General features: G+C 31.7%; 1 protein-coding gene across 5 annotated transcripts in view; it reads right to left on the minus strand.

Annotated features, from left to right (window-relative positions):
* The window catches only part of LOC135130705 (uncharacterized protein), a 573,502-nt gene that overhangs the window by 109,245 nt on the left and 441,988 nt on the right, over positions 1-22,269 (minus strand). The window lies entirely within an intron of this gene.

Below are 22,269 nucleotides of genomic sequence, written 5' to 3' on the forward strand. Positions count from 1 at the left end.
AATGTTTCGTATTATGGAAAAAATCTGAATATTTACACTTGGGGGTGTGCCTGAATATATAGCACCGAATATTGATTCACATGAATTTTACTGCCTCGATTTGACCAAATTTTGGGTTTCCGATTTTAGATTTATTCATGTACCTTATACTTTAATGTATGTTGGCACATGAGTCCGAAAGTCATTCGTCATGTAATTATGAGGCCAAAAGTTTCGATGGATGAAAGCCATTATTTGATTTAAAGTAACTTTTGGCATCACAATCTTTAGATTTTTTTAATAGTTACTTCACAATTAATAATACAATTATGACTTTTTCTTGTAGGTTTATTTCTCTTATTTGTTATTAAAATAACTGCTGTTAAGTTAATTTTAGCTTGGGTTGTAAGTTTGAAAGTTGTTTTCTACGATTCTGTGAGGCCAAAGTCTACAAAAGATGAAAATAATTTTAGGTTAGATAGTTCAACACTCTGCCAATTATTTATTTTTATTTATACTATTTTCGTGTGGTATAGCAAGAATAATGGTCAACAATCAAGTATTTTAGGCTCAAAAAACGGCACATCAATTTCCAGATAATATTAACACTAATAAGTCTAAATATCTAACCAAATATTGACTTTTTTAAAGTGCTATAGGTTTACTGACGAGGTGGCTGAGGAAGGGGATGAACCCTGAAACTGGTATCACCAAAATAGAATAAATAAAAATAAATAATTGATTGATTGCAGAACTACCTAACCCAACTTTATACCCACGCTAAAATGGAAACAAACATATCAAAATAATTGGCTCATTCATAGCAACTTTGGACCTGTCGTCCTTTATATTTGGCTAAGTAGCAAGTATTTAAAAAATGTAAATTATCACTTTAACTTTGAATAAAAAATATTTTTATGAATGCGTCTACAGATTCTTCTACCATTCAGAGTCTAATTTTGTCTTAACTTCATACAAAATGTTTCGTATTATGGAAAAAATCTGAATCTTTACACTTGGGGGTGTGCCTGAATATATAGCACCGAATATTGATTCACATGAATTTTACTGCCTCGATTTTGGGTTTCCGATTTTAGATTTATTCATGTACCTTGTACTTTAATGTATGTTAGCACATGAGTCCGAAAGTTATTCGTCATGTAATTATGAGGCCAAAAGTTTCTATGGATGAAAGCCATTATTTGATTTAAAGTAACTTTTGGCATCACAATCTTTAGATTTTTTTAATAGTTACTTCATAATTAATAACACAATTATTACTTTTTCTTGTAGGTTTATTTCTCTTATTTGTTATTAAAGTAACTGCTATTAAGTTAATTTTAGCTTGGGTTGTAAGTTTGAAAGTTGTTTTCTACGATTCTGTGAGGCCAAAGTCTACAAAAGATGAAAATAATTTTAGGTTAGATAGTTCAACACTCTGCCAATTATTTATTTTTATTTATACTATTTTGGTGTGGTATAGCAAGAATAATGGTCAACAATCAAGTATTTTAGGCTCAAAAAACGGGACATCAATTTCCAATATTATTAACACTAATAAGTCTAAAAATTTAACCAAATATTGACTTTTTTAAAGTGTCATAGGTTTACTGACGAGGTGGCTGAGGAAGGGGATGAACCCTGAAACTGGTATCACCAAAATAGTATAAATAAAAATAAATAATTGGTTGATTGCAGAACTACCTAACCCAAATTTATACCCACGCTAATATGGAAACAAACATATCAAAATAATTAGCTCATTTATAGCAACTTTCGAACTCTCGTATTTTATATTTGTCAAAGTAGCAAGTACTTAAAAAATTTAAATTATCACTTTAACTTTGAATAAAAAAATATTTTTATGAATGCGTCTACAGGTTCTTCTACCATTCAGAGTCTAATTTTGTCTTAACTTCATACAAAATGTTTCGTATTATGGAAAAAATCTGAATCTTTACACTTGGGGGTGTGCCTGAATATATAGCACCGAATATTGATTCACATGAATTTTACTGCCTCGATTTGACCAAATTTTGGGTTTCCGATTTTAGATTTATTCATGTACCTTGTACTTTAATGTATGTTAGCACATGAGTCCGAAAGTTATTCGTCATGTAATTATGAGGCCAAAAGTTTCTATGGATGAAAGCCATTATTTGATTTAAAGTAACTTTTGGCATCACAATCTTTAGATTTCTTTAATAGTTACTTCATAATTAATAACACAATTATTACTTTTTCTTGTAGGTTTATTTCTCTTATTTGTTATTAAAATAACTGCTATTAAGTTAATTTTAGCTTGATTTGAAGTTTGAAAGTTGTTCTCTACGATTCTGTGAGGCCAAAGTCTACAAAAGATGAAAATAATTTTAGGTTAGATAGTTCAACATTCAGCCAATTATTTATTTTTATTTATAATATTTTCGTGTGGTATAGCAAGAATAATGGTCAAAAATCAAGTATTTTAGGATCAAAAAAAGGCACATCAATTTCCAGATAATATTAACACTAATAAGTCTAAATATCTAACCAAATATTGACTTTTTTAAAGTGTTATAAGTTTACTGACGAGGTGGCTGAGAAAGGGGATGAACCCTGAAACTGGTATCACCAAAATAGTATAAATAAAAATAAATAATTGGTTGATTGCAGAACTACCTAACCCAAATTGATACCCATGCTAATATGGAAACAAACATATCAAAATAATTAACTCATTTATAGCAACTTTGGACCTGTCGTCCTTTATATTTGGCTAAGTAGCAAGTATTTGAAAAATTTAAATTATCACTTTAACTTTGAATAAAAAATATTTTTATGAATGCGTCTACAGATACTTCTACCATGCACAGTCGTTATTTTGTCTTAACCTCATAGAAAATGTTTCGTTTTATGGAAAAAATCTGAATCCTTACACTTGGGGGTGTGCCTGAATATATGGCACCGAATATTGATTCACATGAATTTTACTGCCTCGATTTGACCAAATTTTGGGTTTCCGATTATAGATTTATTCATGTACCTTGTACTTTAATGTATGTTAGCACATGAGTCCGAAAGTTATTCGTCGTGTAATTATGAGGCCAAAAGTTTCTATGGATGAAAGCCATTATTTGATTTAAAGTAACTTTTGGCATCACAATCTTTAGATTTTTTTAATAGTTACTTCATAATTAATAACACAATTATTACTCTTTCTTGTAGGTTTATTTCTCTTATTTGTTATTAAAATAACTGCTATTAAGTTAATTTTAGCTTGGGTTGTAAGTTTGAAAGTTTTTTCTACGATTCTGTGAGGCCAAAGTCTACAAAAGATGAAAATAATTTTAGGTTAGATAGTTCAACACTCTGCCAATTATTTATTTTTATTTATACTATTTTCGTGTGGTATAGCAAGAATAATGGTCAACAATCAAGTATTTTAGGATCAAAAAACGGCACATCAATTTCCAGATAATATTAACACTAATAAGTCTAAATATCTAACCAAATATTGACTTTTTTAAAGTGTTATAAGTTTACTGACGAGGTGGCTGAGAAAGGGGATGAACCCTGAAACTGGTATCACCAAAATAGTATAAATAAAAATAAATAATTGGTTGATTGCAGAACTACCTAACCCAACTTTATACCCACGCTAATATGGAAACACACATATCAAAATAATTAGCTCATTTATAGCAACTTTGGAACTCTCGTATTTTATATTTGTCAAAGTAGCAAGTACTTAAAAAATTTAAATTATCACTTTAACTTTGAATAAAAAAATATTTTTATGAATGCGTCTACAGATACTTCTACCATTCAGAGTCTAATTTTGTCTTAACTTCATACAAAATGTTTCGTATTATGGAAAAAATCTGAATATTTACACTTGGGGGTGTGCCTGAATATATAGCACCGAATATTGATTCACATGAATTTTACTGCCTCGATTTGACCAAATTTTGGGTTTCCGATTTTAGATTTATTCATGTACCTTATACTTTAATGTATGTTGGCACATGAGTCCGAAAGTCATTCGTCATTATTATTATTATTATTATTATTATTATTTAGCCATCCTAACAGATAAACCATTTATAAGGATGGGAAAGAATTAAGAAAAAAAAAAAAAAAAAGAGAGAAAATCTAATTCAAAATTATAAACGTAAACTTTTAATTTGGCGGATACTGCTGTTGAATAGGTCAAAGTGATTTCTGTATAAATTATAGTTACGACACATAGTGACAATAGGTGAAAACATATGTACGTTTATTCTTGAAAATTCAACGTAAAAACATTCTGGATTTCTGGTATTAAGTCTAGGTACCAAGAAAGACAATTTTCCCAATAGTACGTCTGAATCAATTTTACCATTTACAAGCTTAAAGAGAAAACATAAAGACAAAATAACACGTCTCATTTCTAACCTCTGAACTGAGAAAATGGATAGCAGAGTATCATGAGGAAAACCTCTGTCCGGATAAAAACCGAATGCTCTAAAGTGGAGAAATTTTAAAAATTTGCGTTGTAAATTCTCTATTTTGAGGCAGTGCGTATTATAACCGGGAGACCAAATAATGCAACCGTATTCTAATTTTGATCTCACAAATGCAAAATATAAACAGAGGAGAGTCTTGTTGTTCTGAAAATGCTTGCTGCTTCGAATTATGAATCCTAAAGCTCTTAGCGCTGATGCTACTATTGAATCATAATGTTCTGAAAATGATAACTTTGTATCAAAAATGATTCCCAAATCTTTAATTGTGACAAACCGTTGAAGCGCGTCATGTAATTATGAGGCCAAAAGTTTCGATGGATGAAAGCCATTATTTGATTTAAAGTAACTTTTGGCATCACAATCTTTAGATTTTTTTAATAGTTACTTCATAATTAATAACACAATTATTACTTTTTCTTGTAGGTTTATTTCTCTTATTTGTTATTAAAATAACTGCTATTAAGTTAATTTTAGCTTGGGTTGTAAGTTTGAAAGTTGTTTTCTACGATTCTGTGAGGCCAAAGTCTACAAAAGATGAAAATAATTTTAGGTTAGATAGTTCAACACTCTGCCAATTATTTATTTTTATTTATACTATTTTCGTGTGGTATAGCAAGAATAATGGTCAACAATCAAGTATTTTAGGATCAAAAAACGGCACATCAATTTCCAGATAATATTAACACTAATAAGTCTAAATATCTAACCAAATATTGACTTTTTTAAAGTGTTATAAGTTTACTGACGAGGTGGCTGAGAAAGGGGATGAACCCTGAAACTGGTATCACCAAAATAGTATAAATAAAAATAAATAATTGGTTGATTGCAGAACTACCTAACCCAACTTTATTCCCACGCTAATATGGAAACACACATATCAAAATAATTAGCTCATTTATAGCAACTTTGGAACTCTCGTATTTTATATTTGTCAAAGTAGCAAGTACTTAAAAAATTTAAATTATCACTTTAACTTTGAATAAAAAAATATTTTTATGAATGCGTCTACAGATTCTTCTACCATTCAGAGTCTAATTTTGTCTTAACTTCATACAAAATGTTTCGTATTATGGAAAAAATCTGAATATTTACACTTGGGGGTGTGCCTGAATATATAGCACCGAATATAGATTCACATGAATTTTACTGCCTCGATTTGACCAAATTTTGGGTTTCCGATTTTAGATTTATTCATGTACCTTATACTTTAATGTATGTTGGCACATGAGTCCGAAAGTCATTCGTCATGTAATTATGAGGCCAAAAGTTTCGATGGATGAAAGCCATTATTTGATTTAAAGTAACTTTTGGCATCACAATCTTTAGATTTTTTTAATAGTTACTTCACAATTAATAAAACAATTATGACTTTTTCTTGTGGGTTTATTTCTCTTATTTGTTATTAAAATAACTGCTGTTAAGTTAATTTTAGCTTGGGTTGTAAGTTTGAAAGTTGTTTTCTACGATTCTGTGAGGCCAAAGTCTACAAAAGATGAAAATAATTTTAGGTTAGATAGTTCAACACTCTGCCAATTATTTATTTTTATTTATACTATTTTCGTGTGGTATAGCAAGAATAATGGTCAACAATCAAGTATTTTAGGCTCTAAAAACGGCAGATCAAATTCCTGATAATATTAACACTAATAAGTCAAAAAATTTAACCAAATATTGACTTTTTTAAAGTGTTATAGGTTTACTGACGAGGTGGCTGAGGAAGGGGATGTACCCTGAAACTGGTATCACCAAAATAGAATAAATAAAAATAAATAATTGATTGATTGCAGAACTACCTAACCCAACTTTATACCCACGCTAATATGGAAACAAACATATCAAAATAATTGGATCATTAATAGCAACTTTGGACCTGTCGTCCTTTATATTTGGCTAAGTAGCAAGTATTTAAAAAATGTAAATTATCACTTTAACTTTGAATAAAATATATTTTTATGAATGCGTCTACAGATACTTCTACCATTCACAGTCTAATTTTGTTTTAACTTCATGCAAAATGTTTCGTATTATGGAAAAAATCTGAATCTTTACACTTGGGGGTGTGCCTGAATATATAGCACCGAATATTGATTCACATGAATTTTACTGCCTCGATTTGACCAAATTTTGGGTTTCCGATTTTAGATTTATTCATGTACCTTGTACTTTAATGTATGTTAGCACATGAGTCCGAAAGTTATTCGTCATGTAATTATGAGGCCAAAAGTTTCTATGGATGTAAGCCATTATTTGATTTAAAGTAACTTTTGGCATCACAATCTTTAGATTTTTTTAATAGTTACTTCATAATTAATAACACAATTATGACTTTTTCTTGTAGGTTTATTTCTCTTATTTGTTATTAAAATAACTGCTATTAAGTTAATTTTAGCTTGGGTTGTAAGTTTGAAAGTTGTTTTCTACGATTCTGTGAGGCCAAAGTCTACAAAAGATGAAAATAATTTTAGGTTAGATAGTTCAACTCTCTGCCAATTATTTATTTTTATTTATACTATTTTCGTGTGGTATAGCAAGAATAATGGTCAACAATCAAGTATTTTAGGCTCAAAAAACGGCAGATCAAATTCCTGATAATATTAACACTAATAAGTCTAAAAATTTAACCAAATATTGACTTTTTTAAATTGTCATAGGTTTACTGACGAGGTGGCTGAGGAAGGGGATGAACCCTGAAACTGGTATCACCAAAATAGTATAAATAAAAATAAATAATTGGTTGATTGCAGAACTACCTAACCCAAATTTATACCCACGCTAATATGGAAACAAACATATCAAAATAATTAGCTCATTTATAGCAACTTTGGACCTATCGTCCTTTATATTTGGCTAAGTAGCAAGTATTTAAAAAATTTAAATTATCACTTTAACTTTGAATAAAAAATATTTTTATGAATGCGTCTACAGATACTTCAACCATTCACAGTCTAATTTTGTTTTAACTTCATACAAAATGTTTCGTATTATGGAAAAAATCTGAATCTTTACACTTGGGCGTGTGCCTGAATATATAGCACCGAATATTGATTCACATGAATTTTACTGCCTCGATTTGACCAAATTTTGGGTTTCCGATTTTAGATTTATTCATGTACCTTGTACTTTAATGTATGTTAGCACATGAGTCCGAAAGTTATTCGTCATGTAATTATGAGGCCAAAAGTTTCTATGGATGAAGGCCATTATTTGATTTAAAGTAACTTTTGGCATCACAATCTTTAGATGTTTTTAATAGTTACTTCATAATTAATAACACAATTATGACTTTTTCTTGTAGGTTTATTTCTTTTATTTGTTATTAAAATAACTGCTATTAAGTTAATTTTAGCTTGGGTTGTAAGTTTGAAAGTTGTTTTCTACGATTCTGTGAGGCCGAATTGTACAAAAGATGAAAATAATTTTAGGCTAGATAGTTCACCACTCTGCCACTTATTTATTTTTATTTATACTATTTTGGTGTGGTATAGCAATAATAATGGTCAACAATCAAGGATTTTACAATTTACTTCCTTTATCGCATCCCCTTTGCTCCAGCCTTACTCCGCTCTTTTCCACTCCTTTCATCCACCCTGCTTCTCTTCCATCTTCATTCAATATTTCTGTTATACTTTCCTTTTTTCTTTAATTTCGCCCTAGTCTTGTAGCATGTATTCTAAAGTCTCTTGCACTTCTCCACACATCCTATATATTCTTCTGCTTTCGCTTAAGCAAAAGTTATTGTTTCTTTCTTCATGTCCACCCCTCTGTCTAGCAATTACTTTTTCTCCTTCGTTCTTTCTCTCTCTAGGTACCTTGGCGTTGTTTCTGATATTATCTTTAGACGAGTATAACCCCCATTGTACCTAGGTTCCTTTATACTCGCCATTGGACGTATTTGTCCTTGTCGCCACTTTCGAGGAGACCTTTACTTTTCCACATCTCATTCATTATTTCACACAGTCTTTCAATCAAATCATCCGTTCTAAACGTCCATACATCATTTACCAATCCATTCCTCCCTGGTCTTTTCCCTCTTTTCGACCCTCCAACTTGTTTCCATATTTTTTCCACTGTAATATTCGGCCATTCTTTCTCTCTCAGCATTCTCGGTTTAACTCTTTTGCGCTACAATACTCTCATTTCCACTCATTAGTTTCATGAAATGGTACTTCCATTGTATTATTAGCATTTCTTCACTGATCATGTTTTTGTTTTTCCTTATTTTGGTTCTTGCTCTGATTTTATGGCTTTTATTTTATTTCTTCTTTCGAAATCTCTTCTTTTTTTTCTTCACACCGACCTGTTATTTTTTCTTGTTGGACAGTACTCTTCTTTTTTATCTTTCCCTTTTTACACCTTCGTAAACATTTTCTTTCTTATGTTTTTAAATCTCTTCATCTATTAACCCGCCATTTGTTTCTCTTTTCTGATTTCTTCGTTATAAATGCTTTTCTTATTGCTGCTTTTTCAGTTGTTGTTTTTAATTCTTCTATTTTATTTTAGCTTACTTCTTTTGAATTCAATTTCCAACATCTTTTATAATGCTCACTTCCCTTCTCCTTTTTATCTACTTCCTTATTTGTGACTCCGACTTTTCTACTTCTATCCCTCAATTTTACTTCTTATAGCATGTGGTCGGAATCAATTCTTTCTCCTAATTTAAATGTTTCGGCTTCTTCATCAGCTACTGGGTTACATATACAGGTAAATTCTTTATCTTCATCCCCCTCCTTCACCCCATTCAAGACTACCAAACTCTTTCTTCAATTAATTTCCATAGAAATTTTCTGTCTTTATTTAAAATTTTATCTTTAGATTTTTCTGTGCGTTCTCCGCTATATTCCCTGCTTTTGTTGCCTATTTTGGCGTTAAAACCATCTCCTATCAGAAGAAATTCTTCGTTAGACTCTTCAATTTTTTCTTAAATTTTTTTCTTCAAATTTTTTGTAATTCCAATGCAATACAATATGCAAATTCTTTTTTTCTTTTATCTTTCTTTCCACTATGCGTTCCACTTCTATTACCCGCTCTTCGATTTGTTTTATATCTTTTGTCACCCCTGTTATGGATCCCCCACTTGCTTCACCCTCAACTTTTCCTTTTTCCTTATTCAATTTATTCCCCTTACTCTTTAGTATCCATGTTTCTGTTAATCACACAAAATCAAAATTTTATGTACTCATTAAATAAATTCTGTTTATTTTTCTTAATAATGCAATATTTCAAACAAGCAATTTTAAACCCCATTTGTCCTCCCCGCTTTTCTTTTCCATTCCCTCTCTATTTTTTTTTATAATTACCACCCCTTCTCTTTATGCTTCCTTGCTCAGTTAATTCCAACTCTCTTTGTAAAATTTTTCATCCAAATTTCCCTGTCTTCATTCCATGTCCTCAACTTTCCGTTTCTTACATTCTATAGCTGTTGTGTATCTTTTTTTTTTCTTTCTTACTCTCTAACTTCTTTCTGAATTTTTGGCTCTTCTACTGTCCAATTGTTTTCAGTTGCTTTATATTTTCTTTAATTTTAGATAAATTTCCAACATTCTTCTGGAAATTATGTACTACCTTCAAACAACTTCCCGTATTTATATAAAACCTAGTCATAATATTAGCTTTGTTAAGTAAATCATCTATGCAACCAACTTTTATACTTAACAATCTTTTCTCAAACCAAAATTGTTAAAATTACTGTTAAAAGATGTCACTGGATGTGCGTGAGTCCAAATGTTACGTTGAATGTGTGAGTCACTTCGGCCTCAAAAGCTACGGCGAGGCCGAAACTTCCAATTTGAGCCCAAAAGTATATATACGTGAGAGAATTTGAGGTCGAAAGTTATCATTAACATATATATATATATATATATATATATATATAATCAAAAAACCTCTTGTACCTTTCGGTGTCGAGGTAACAAAAATTTCGATAATTCTTAAGAAATTACAACTAATTAACAATTCAGAAATACTAATTACAGTGTTGAAACGTATTATTTTATATCCCTGATAAAACTTTTCCACTCTGTTCTGTCCCTGCACCGTACTGATGCTTGTTGCCAGGATGTGTTATTTCTTTCCAGAATCCTACTTATGGTACCGTTCCAATCTGCTCTGGGTCTCCCTACACGCCTCTTTCCTGTTCCTCTTGCTTCCCAGACTTTCTTTACCTGCCTATTTTCACCCATCCTGTTCAGCGTAGTTGGGACTGTTCAATAATTCTAATAGCACTATTAACATTTAGCTCCTGTCTTATTGTTTCATTCCTAATCTTGTCTAGTCGAGTTTTTCCTACGATTCTTCTTAGGAATTTCATTTCTGCCGCCTGTATCTTACTTTTTTGCTTTTCACTTAATATCCAGGTTTCACTGCCGTAGAGGAGAGTAGGCAAGTATATGGACTTATAAACAGCTAGTTTTGTTTTTCGACTGACTTCTCTCTTGTTAATGAAACCATTCTTAAGACTCATGTAGACTCCCGCTGCTGCCGATATTCTCGCGTTAATTTCTCTATCCAGTTTTCCATTTGAATCAATTATGGTACCCAAGTATTTAAATTCTGTTACCTGCTGGATACTCGAGCTCCCTAAACGTATGTCTATTTGCTTATTATCTCTAGCCACAACCATGACTTCGGTTTTGTCTTTATTAATTGCCATTTTCAATTCTTCTAAGACCTCATTCCATTTGTTTAAGGAGTTTTGGAGTTGCTTTTCTGAACTAGCTATTAAGGTGATGTCATCCGCAAAAGTACAATTTCCGATTTGTTGTCTTTGTAGATGTTTATACCCGACTGTGGTTTTGTTGGTTTCTTCTTCGCATTTACAGATGATTTCGTTCATGAAGATGATGAATAGTAGTGGGCTTAGCACTCCTCCTTGTCTAACACCCTTTGTAGTTGCAAATCTAGTTGATTTCATATTGTGGGCCCTGACTATATTCCAATTGTCTCTGTATAACGATTTTAAGGCTTCTAATAAGTTGTTGTCGGCGTTAAGTTTTTCTAGAGCTCTCCATATAAGATTTCTTGGGACTTTGTCAAATGCCTTTTGTAGGTCAATAAAGCATAGGTAAAGTTCTTTGTCATACTTCCTATATTTCTCCATGCATTGTCTGATCGTGAATATATGATCTTGAACGCTGTGGCCCGGCCTAAAACCACTTTGTGCATCGTTCAATGAATCTTCTACTGTTGATCTTAGCCTTATTTCCAAAATTCTTTCGTATATTTTTGCTGCCACACTTAATAAAGAAATCCCTCTATAATTTCCGCATTCTTTATAATTTCCTTTCTTGTGTACTGGTATGATCGCTGCAGTGGACCAATCTTCGGGGACTCTCCTTGATCTCCATGCTCTTTGTAGTATATTGTGTAGATATTTAGTGCCAGTTCTGCCCATATATTTGATCATCACTGGTTTGATCATGTCAATACCTGCCGCTTTGCCGTTTTTCAATGATTTAATTGCCGATGTTACTTCGTCTATGTGGATGTCGTTTTCTGTGATCTCAGCTCTAGGTTCTGATACCGTTGTGCCATCGCAGCTTGATGCTTCCTGATTATTTTCTGTTCCTTCGAGCAATTCGGTGAAGTACTCCTTCCATCTATCGAGAATTTCCGTGGGGTTGTTGAGAATCTGTCCTTTGTTGATGATTTGATTCATTGATTTGTTTTCTTAAGGTTCGCATAGAAAAGTTTTTGGTTGCTTTTTTTGTTCTCCTCCATTTTTCCCCAAATTCTTCCCACTCCTTTGCTTTTTCTTTTTTAATTGTGTCTTTGGCAATAATTCTGTACGTTTTATATTCCTCATATGCTTCTATAGTCCCTAATTGGTGGTACTTTTTCCAAGCATCTTTCTTTTTCTTTACTGCTTCTTGTGTTTTTTTGTTCCACCAGTAGGTCTTTATCTTCCTTCCCCCTGTTGTCACAGTTCCGCAAACTGACTCTGCCGCTTTATGTAGTATCCCTTTGTAGCAGCCCCACATTTGTTCTAGGTCGTAATCACTATCTCTATTTTCCAAATCTAATATCATTGTGTTTATCTGCCTCTGGTACTCTCGTCTTACTTCTACTTCAGCTAGTTTATATACTTTCGTGCTTTTCTTTGCTTCCTTGGAAGTTCCAATCGTTCTTGGCTCTTCCTGGATTCCTAACTTCGCTATTACTAGGTAGTGGTCCGAACCGAGTTCAGCATTTCTATTTACTTTTACATCTTTTATTAATTTTCTGTGCTTTTTTTCTATTAGTACATAATCGATGATTGATTTTTCGTTCCTACTTTTAACTTCTCTTGTATATTTGTGTTCATCTTTGTGTTCGAAAAAAGAGTTTGATATTATGAAACTGTTGTTTATAGCAAATTCAATTAGTCTCTCACCGTTTGTATTCTTTGTTAGTTCCCCAAATCTGCCCAGCGAACCTTCTGTTCCTTCTGTAATATTTCCAACTCTTCCATTTAGGTCGCCCAATATTATGACAGGATATTTTGCCTCGTCGCAGACACTTTGGACGTCCTCCCAAAATGAATCTTTTTCCTGTTTCGGATCATTTTCGTTAGGACCATATAAAATAATAAGACTGTATTTTCGATCTTTGTTTATTTCCAGTGTTAATGACATAATTCTATCAGATATTCCAGACCAATCTAAAACATTTTTGTTTCTAAATTGTTTTTTGATTATACGAGTACAACTCACCCCCGCTTGTGCTCTTAAGTTTTCTTCCACCCCTGAGTATAGTATGACTTCATCACCTAGTGTGAGTTCACCTTTCCCCTTTTGTTTTGTTTCGGTCAGTGCAATGAGTGTGACATTCGCGTTGCGAAACTCATCCACCAGTTCTTGTTCTTTCTCAGATAGAGTTCTAATATTCCAGGTTCCTACCCTCATATACGTTTTCTTGCTATTCCCTGAATTAATCATTGCCAGATTCATTGCCAAGTTCGTCGTCATTTTCTCCGTTTTCTTAGATGCTTTTGGTTTTATGTCTTGTATTCCTCTCTATTATTTTTTCCGTTTTGCCATCCCAGTCCCATATCTGCTTGTCTACGATCAGTTTCTGATATCCTACTTTGACATTTTTTCCTTGGTCTCTTTCGTTTTTTGCCAGCTTCCTTAGGTTGGCTTGTACTCTATTTTCTTCTTTGGTTAAATCATTATCAATAAACACCTTGGTTCCTTTGAGCTTGGATTTGGCTTGCATAATGTTTTGCTTATCCTCCCAGCTTCCCAGTTTCGCAACAATTATATCCTTTCCTAGTGTTGTTTTTATCTTGGTTGCTTCTATGATTTTAGCTTGAACTTGAATTGTACTTTCTAGGAATTCAGCCACTCCTTGTTTTAGTGGATCGTTCTGGATATCTGCGCCCTTGATTACTATATTCTTTTTCTTTTCCAGTTTTTCTACCCTCATAAGTCTGGTTTCTAAGATCTCGATACGTGTTATCATTTTCCGGTTTTCCTCTTTCAATTGTTTTATTTCGGAAATGTAAGTTGTTTGGTCTTTCCTTATTTGTTCAACTATCCCAATCAGCTGATTTAGTAATTTCGTGTTTTCCTCGATTCCCGCCATATCTACTTTACTTGCTTCCTTTTTTGCTTGTTGTTTGGGTGATGTTTTGTGTGCTTTTTTCGACTTCTTGGAGAGCACTTTATGAAATTCGTCTTCCCTTTTTCTTTTACCGTCGTCTGTTAGTGACCCTTCAGGTATCCGACATTGGTTTTTTCCAACAAACCTTCTCGAGCGGAAAGGCCTTCCCGCCACTTCAACAGTTCGGAGTAGTACGACCTTATCTCGGAGGGTTTTTTCTTCCTGCTTACTCTTCTTGGTTTTTTCTTCAGTACTTCTTATGTACTTTACTTCGCACTTTGGCTTCGCTTACTTGATTTTTATTACCGTTATTACTCGATTAATCGACTTAATAACGGGATCGATGTTGATTTCGACCTGTCACGCCACCTCCACAAAACAATTTAAATGAAATTTATTATAAACATTTTTGGGCAAATTTTGGTTAGCGTTTTACCATCTGCCCGATATTCCTAACATACATATAAAATACAACCTGTCCGGTAGTTTTGGAGATATCTGCCTAATAAAAATCTAAACGGTAGACAGACTGAACCACGAGACCTAAGTTTTCATACTTTATGGATTATGAAATGTCGAGAAAACATAAAAGTAGCCAGTCGCCTCCCGATAGACTCGATTACAATACTTTTGTTGCTTACGCTCAGGAAGTAAAAACAAAATTTGCAAAATTAAATTTTATAATTAGTGGAACATCTTGTAACAAAAAATATTTGTCGACGCGTTTCGCCAACTACGTTGGTATTATCTAGACAAAGTTAAACTCCGTATGTGTTCGACTGTATTTCAAGGGCGAGATAAGTTGTGTATAAGTAACCCTAGATCACATTTTTGTTCAAGATTTAGTGATGTAACACACGTTTGTTTATATATTTGGACGAATTGTTTATGTCTCAGCGCGACGACGGTCACTCCGACGATAAGCAACTATGCAGTACCCACACGTTATTCTTGTAAAGTTTCCGGGAGAGATTTTTTTATGCATTCATTAATGAATCATACTTTAGTTTTGTTTTTTGTATATTGTACCAACAATAATGGAAAAATATGAATGCATTGTAAAGCACATACAAAAACTACAGTATAATAATAGCATTTATCTATTCTACACGTATTGTATTCTCAAGTTGTGAAATTGGCATGTGCTGTTTCTGATTTGAAGGGAAAAACTAGTTCGGGAACGGTTGCGGGAATGCGGGATGCAGGCTTCACGAACGTGTTGTGTACGATCTTTTTTGCAACGAATATACCGAGACATGTGTAGAACAAGTGAAAATTCTTTTTTTTTTAATTTGTATGGTTTTATAGCAATATTTGTCACCAAGTTTTTTTCACAAGTCTAGCTTGTCAAGAGATAATCACAAATAGAAGAATTATAAGATCGTATAAGAAACGAAAATAATAAACTTTTTTGAAAGAAAAAAATACTTACAAATATATTTTTTTATTTATTTGTTTTTTATGAGTAGATATAAACAGTTCATTTTGTGAGTTTGATTATAAATAAATACAAATTGTACATTGTTGGATTTAGAAAAGAGTGATATTTTAAACAATCAAGTTTGACGTATCTTACTGTTTAAAAGTGGTATGTTGACTGAAAAAAATTATATTTGAAAAAATGTTAGTTTCACTAGTTTGATGAAAATTACTTTCAAAATGTCCAACCAATTGTTGTTCATCAGGAAAACCAAAAAAATATTAAGATTCTATACTTTATCAATTAATTAATTTCTATTTTTTAGAATTGCTTATACAAGGTGATTGAATATAAATTTTTATATGGAAAAACTCACTAGAAACATATCCATACTATGCTTCTTTACCTGTACTTTAACAATCCACACATATATTAATTTTAGCTCATAAGGGTCGACAAAAAATATCTGAAAATTAAATTTTATAAATTTCCCTAACTGTATTTGTTTCTGTCTGTTTGTCTGTTTGTCTGTCTGCATCCATTTTTATTAGACACGTTTCACCAATTGTTGTCAAATGTACGTATGTTAGAAATATCATGTAGATGGTTAAATGCTAACACAAATTTGGCTAATCATCCCTACCAACAATTTGATGACGTCATCTCAATGAACAGTATTTTAAAATAAGTTGAATGTTATACAAAAAAATACTCCTATACTTGTAGTATACGAATCCGTTTTCAGTTTTTTCGCTAAAGGATTAAATTTTCGCACAACGAATTGCACGGCATAATAACGTTATATCACCACCACGAGATATATGAGCTCGTGGCGCAGCGGCTCAGCGGCATTCTCGGCAAACCGGCGACATTCCGTCGTAGGTTCGATGCCGAACTTGGCGCTTTCCGTTTTTTTTTCTTGCATTGTATAAAGCTGTGCCTACTTTTCTTTTGCGCTGTGACTAGAATTATCTGTATTAATGACGTCATCACAATATATTTATTGATCAAATTATAAGAACGAGTCACCCCATAAAATATCGCACGTCTTTATATAATAATCATAAAATAAGAATTATAATATTGAGAACATTTTCTTCGAATGTGGTTTAATTCATAATTTTAGTCCTTATTTGACAAGACAAACTCATTCAAATCAAACTAATTTCTACGTGACATTCTTCCGACATTCTTTCGACATAAATAAACACTTGAGCTTCAGATTGTGATTGCCTTCGGCTGAAGGACAAGGCGTGTTATTTATGCCTCTGGTTTTTACTTTACAGCGGTTATCACAAAACGAAATTCGTAAAATCAAATTTTATAATTTTTAAAGAGGTCAAATTAAGCACCTCATTTTCTAGAAAATGTGAGAATACCCACGTTTTTATTTAATTATGATCAAATAAGAATAATAATCATATTCAAAACATTTTGTTCCATTGTGGCTTAATTAATAATTTAATAATTTGAGTCTTCCGTTTTGAGGAGACTCAACTCATTCAAATTAAACAAATTTCTACGTGACATTGTTTTTTAGATTTACTTATACAGGGTGATTCAAAAAATTAATAATAATTAATTTATTTTATTCAATAAACCAAGAATTGCAAAACTGAATACTTTGTAAACTTGCAGACGTGTTAAAATTATTGTTAACACGGTAAATTGTTATTCAATATATATCTGTTTATTCACCCCAAGCATTTGATGACGTCATATTAAAATTTTGCCCAATAAATTCTACCCAAAATGTGCAAAATATGATGAATTTTTACTGGTGATTTATCACTGCATTCATATTTTTTAGATTCGCTTAAACAGGTTGCTCAAAAAAATTAATCATTGAGTCAATTTATTTTACTAATTAAATCAGGAACGACACACTTCATTTTCCCAGAACATTTTGTGAATACAATACTGTTTTTACTTCCCGAGCGTAAGCAAAGGAAGTATTGTAATCGAATCCGTCGGCCGACTCTCTACTTTTACGTTTTCTCGATCTTTCATGACCCCTAGAAGACGAAGAAATAGGTCTCCCATTTCCGTCTGTCTGTCCGTCTGTCCGTCCGTCTGTCTGTCCGTCTGCCGTCCCGGATTTTTATTAGACAGATAATCTCCGAAAGTACTCGACCGATTGTTGTGAAATTTTGTACTTATATTAAGAATATCATGTAGATGGTAAAACGCTAACCAAAATTTGTCTAATCATCCCCACCACTAATGCGATGACGTCACTTCAAAATTGTACATAGTAAATGGGTTTTCAATTGTATAAAATAACATAATCCTACACATGTAGTTTACAACTCTGAATCGACTTTTCACCCGAAACGTCCAGATTTTTGGAAAAAAAATCAAAATTATAAAACAACATTTTGAAATTTAATTTTTAATCTGCTAACCAGAATGCTTTGAAATGTTGCAGATGTTTTAAGACTATAAAGAGCATCATAAATCTTTAGTCAAAAAATATTTGCTTATCCCCTCCAAAAACTTGATGACGTCAGCTCAAAAGTTTGTGGAATAAATCATATCTAAAATGTACAAAATATGATGAGTCTGTACTTGTGATCTATCACTCCATTCATATTTTTTGGATTTGCATATACAGGGTGACTCAAAAAAATTAATGAATGCGTAAATATATTTTATTGATTTAATCAGGAACTACAAAACCGAATGTTCTGAAATCTTGCAGATGTTTTAAGGTCATACAGAGCATAATAAATGTTTAGTCAAAATATATTTGCTTATCCCCTCCAAAAACTTGATGACGTCAGCTCGAAAGTTTGCCGAATAAATCATATCTAAAATGTACAAAATATGATGAGCCTGTACTTGTCATTTATCACTCCATTCATATTTTTTGGATTTGCATATACAGAGTGACCCAAAAAAATTAATGAATGCGTAAATATATTTTATTGATTTAATCAGGAACTACAAAACGGAATGCTCTGACATCTTGCACATGTTTTAAGGTTATAAAGAGCATAATAAATGTTTAGTCAAAATATATTTGCTTATCCCCTCCAAAAACTTGATGACGTCAGCTCGAAAATTTGCCGAATAAATCATATCTAAAATGTACAAAATATGATCAGTCTGTACTTGTGATCTATCACCCCATTCATATTTTTTGGATTTGCATATACAGGGTGATTCAAGAAAATAAATGAAAGCGTAAATTTATTTTACTGATTTACTCAGGAACTACAAAACCGAATGCTTCGAAATCTTGAAGATATTTTAAAATTATCATAAGCATGGTAAATTTTTGATCAAAACGTATTTGGTCGTCCCGCCTAAAAAATTTATGACGTCACCACAAAATTATGCTGAATAAATGCTATCTAAAATGTACAAAATATGGTGAGTCTCTTCTTGTGATTTACCATTCCATTCAATTTTTTTCGATTTGCATATACAGGGTGACTCAAAAAAATTAATGAATGCGTAAATTTATTTTATTGATTTAATCAGGAACTACAAAACCGAATGCTTTGAAATCTTGCAGATGTTTTAAGGTTATAAAGAGCATAATAAATTTTTAGTCAAAATATATTTGGTTATCTTCTACAAAAAACTGATGACGTCAGCTCAAAAGTTTGCCGAATAAATCGTATCTAAAATGTACAAAATATGATGAGTCTGTACTTGTGATTTATCATTCCATTCATATTTTTGGATTTGCGTATGCAGGGTGACTCACAAAAATTAATGAAGGCGTGAATTTATTTTATCGATTTAATCAGGAATTACAAAACCGAATGCTTTGAAATCTTGGGAATATTTTAAAGTTATTATAAGCATGGTAAACTTTTGTTCAAAATGTATTTTTTCATCCCTCCTAAAAAAATTGATGACGTCACCCTTAAATTTTGCTGAATAAATCCTATCTAAAATGCAAAAAATATGATGAGTTTGTACTTGTGATTTATCATTCCATTCATATTTTCTAGATTTTCTTAAGAGGTGGTTCAAAAAAATTAATGAAGTCAATTTATTTTATTGATTAAATTAAAGGCAACACTTATTATTAGTATTACACCCCAACCAACCCAATTTGGTTGACACAAAATTTGTTAAAAGAAAAACTCGGTTGAAACATAAGGGTAGCACGCTTATTTACATCGACTTTAACATTACAGACCTGCATTTGTTTTATGCGTTCACTTGGTTCCGCGAATGTGAAATAGACATGTTTATAATCAACCAATTGTGAATTTCACCGTCAAGAATTAAAATAAAACCCAATGTTTTATATAATAAGCGGAAGTCGAAGCAATAAAACCGATGGTCGTTTTGTTTACAGTTTCTCTGTTTGACTCTCACGCATGCTGTTACGCCTGTCATCTTAAATTAAGAATGTTTATACATACACGATTTTTAGTTGCCTCTCATACGTATACGTGAGTAAATTGTTTCGTTATTTTATTGATTATTACAAATCAATATTCAAAACGACCCAATTCATTTTCCCGAAAATTTGAGAATATAATAATTTTATTCTTAGTATTACACTACATCTATCCCAACTGATATACGTGTCCTTGCAAAAATGTTGATGACGTCATCGCAATTTTTTTTTTAAATTCCCACTACAAAAATGTAATGAGAAAAAAAACACAATAGGCATGCAGTCGTCAAGTTTCCGACAGCGAGGGAAGTACTGTCTAAACTCTTTAGACCAATTTTTATTTTTAATATTACACTTCACGAATCCAAGTTGACATATCTGTCCTTGCAAAAATGTTGATGACGTCATCACAAAATTTTGTAAAGGAAAAACTCAACTCGAAAAAGGGAAGTTCTGTCGAAACAACTTTCGACCAATTTTTTTAATCAGTGTTACAATAATTTGTGGAGAGATAAACAAGGTATGCGGTTTATTATGGTCTACATTAAATTGAGTCTTAATATACAGAGTGTTTAGAAAAAATCTAAATTATTACAATTCTTAGATATTGATATTTCAATTTTTTCAAATAGAACGCTATGTATTTCATTATTGCATCCCACTCTGTTTTTTCATCGTCTTTGTTTTTGGTAAATTATTGTTATATCTAAAATTGATACTTTCTGCGAATGTTCACTTCTTTTAAAATACATATCGAAAGAAAGAAAAGAAAAAGTAGAGCACGATATATGAATAAAACATAGGGTGTTCCATTTGAAAAAAACTGAAATACTATATACTATACTATAATTGAAAATTATAATGTTTACAACACTCTGTATATTAAAACTTTATTAATTGATACGACAAAAAGCGCATAGACCTGTTTATTTCTCAATGAAATATTGTTACACATTTTTTTATAAACTTTTGAAAATAATTTTAATGTATGCTATTCAAAGAATCGGGTATCTTTTTTCTTTAACATTTACATTTACCTCTAAATATTAATTAATGAGGTATGTAGGATTGCACGCTTAGCGACTCACCCTATATATACTTTTAATGCGCTGTGTAATTGTCTACATCTTTTTGCAATTTAAAATTTTCTGTGTACAAGAAGAATTAACTATTTTGGAAAATATCTTTTTTGTCGTTTGTTCACGAACAGAATAATATATGACCTAGGTGAGAGCCTAGAAGAAAACCTGAATTCGTCAACTGATGTGAACGAACACTAATACAAATACAGTTAACAACTATCATAGTAGACTTCATGACTTCTAGAGAAAATAGCTCTGTGTCCATATTAATTAAACAGATAACCTCTGAAACTACTTTCATGACCCCTAGAGTACGAAGACCTAGATCTACCGTTTCCGTCTGTCTGTCTGTCCATCTGTCCGTCTGTCTGTTGGTCAGTCTGTCTGTCTGCAGTCCCGGATAAACTTATTCAAATCAAACAAATGTCTACGTGACGTTCTTCCAATGTATAAATATTAACATTTTTAGTGCTGCGCATATTGCTCAGATAGATTTATTCCCGTTGATAATGTGTTGTAAATATATTTTTAATTTAGTCAGTTGAAATAATTATTAATATTAATAATATTATTATTCCAGTATTGTGCAGATTTCGTCAAATTTTAATAAAAAAATTAAAAATTTTGAAAAATGTGTATACAATCGGAATAAATGGAGTTTCTAATTGTATTTAGAAGAATAGTGCTTACACACAATAAAAAAATACGATCAAAAGCAGCCATGGATTTTTGAAAATTTGGCTTTGATAGAATTTTCGTCAATTTGAAAGTTCGAGTTGAAAAAGCAATTATCAAAAATAAATTTTCAAAAATCCGTGGCTGCCTTGATCGTGTTTTTATTGCTCTGTTGGTGCATATATACATATACTCCTATTAAATTTAACATTAATTAGGAGACCCTAAGTAAAGTTTTTTTTTATTGACCGACCATTTGCTCTGCATTCATGAAACTCTTTATACTAAATTTGGAAATTAATTTTAGCTCCTACATGAGGTTGACTTTTTTGTAAACCAACATTTTAATTAACAGCATACAATAATCAAGCATGAATTGAACCTTTGAAAACTAAACTACAAGTTCACCGGCTCCATTCGGGTTTCAGTTTTAGACCTTTACATCATGCATATTAATTAAAATTTTCATTATGAGCTATTTCGTCGTAAACACAGTCTATTTTTTGTACCTAAAACAACATTCAAGCTTAAATATTTAAATAACTTTCAATTTCCCGTGAAAGTGAGTACTTTAAACTTTTGAAATTTTATGAGCTTTCCCTAAAAACCCGTACACCACAGCGAAAATAAAAACGAGATGTCCCTCGTTTTCAATTCAAAAAGAAAAATATCGCGTCGATTGAG

This window comes from Zophobas morio, unplaced genomic scaffold (genome assembly GCF_036711695.1).
Source record: "Zophobas morio isolate AGI-343-1 ecotype UQ-CSIRO unplaced genomic scaffold, CSIRO_AGI_Zmor_V1 ptg000017l, whole genome shotgun sequence".
NCBI classification, from domain to species: domain Eukaryota; kingdom Metazoa; phylum Arthropoda; class Insecta; order Coleoptera; family Tenebrionidae; genus Zophobas; species Zophobas morio.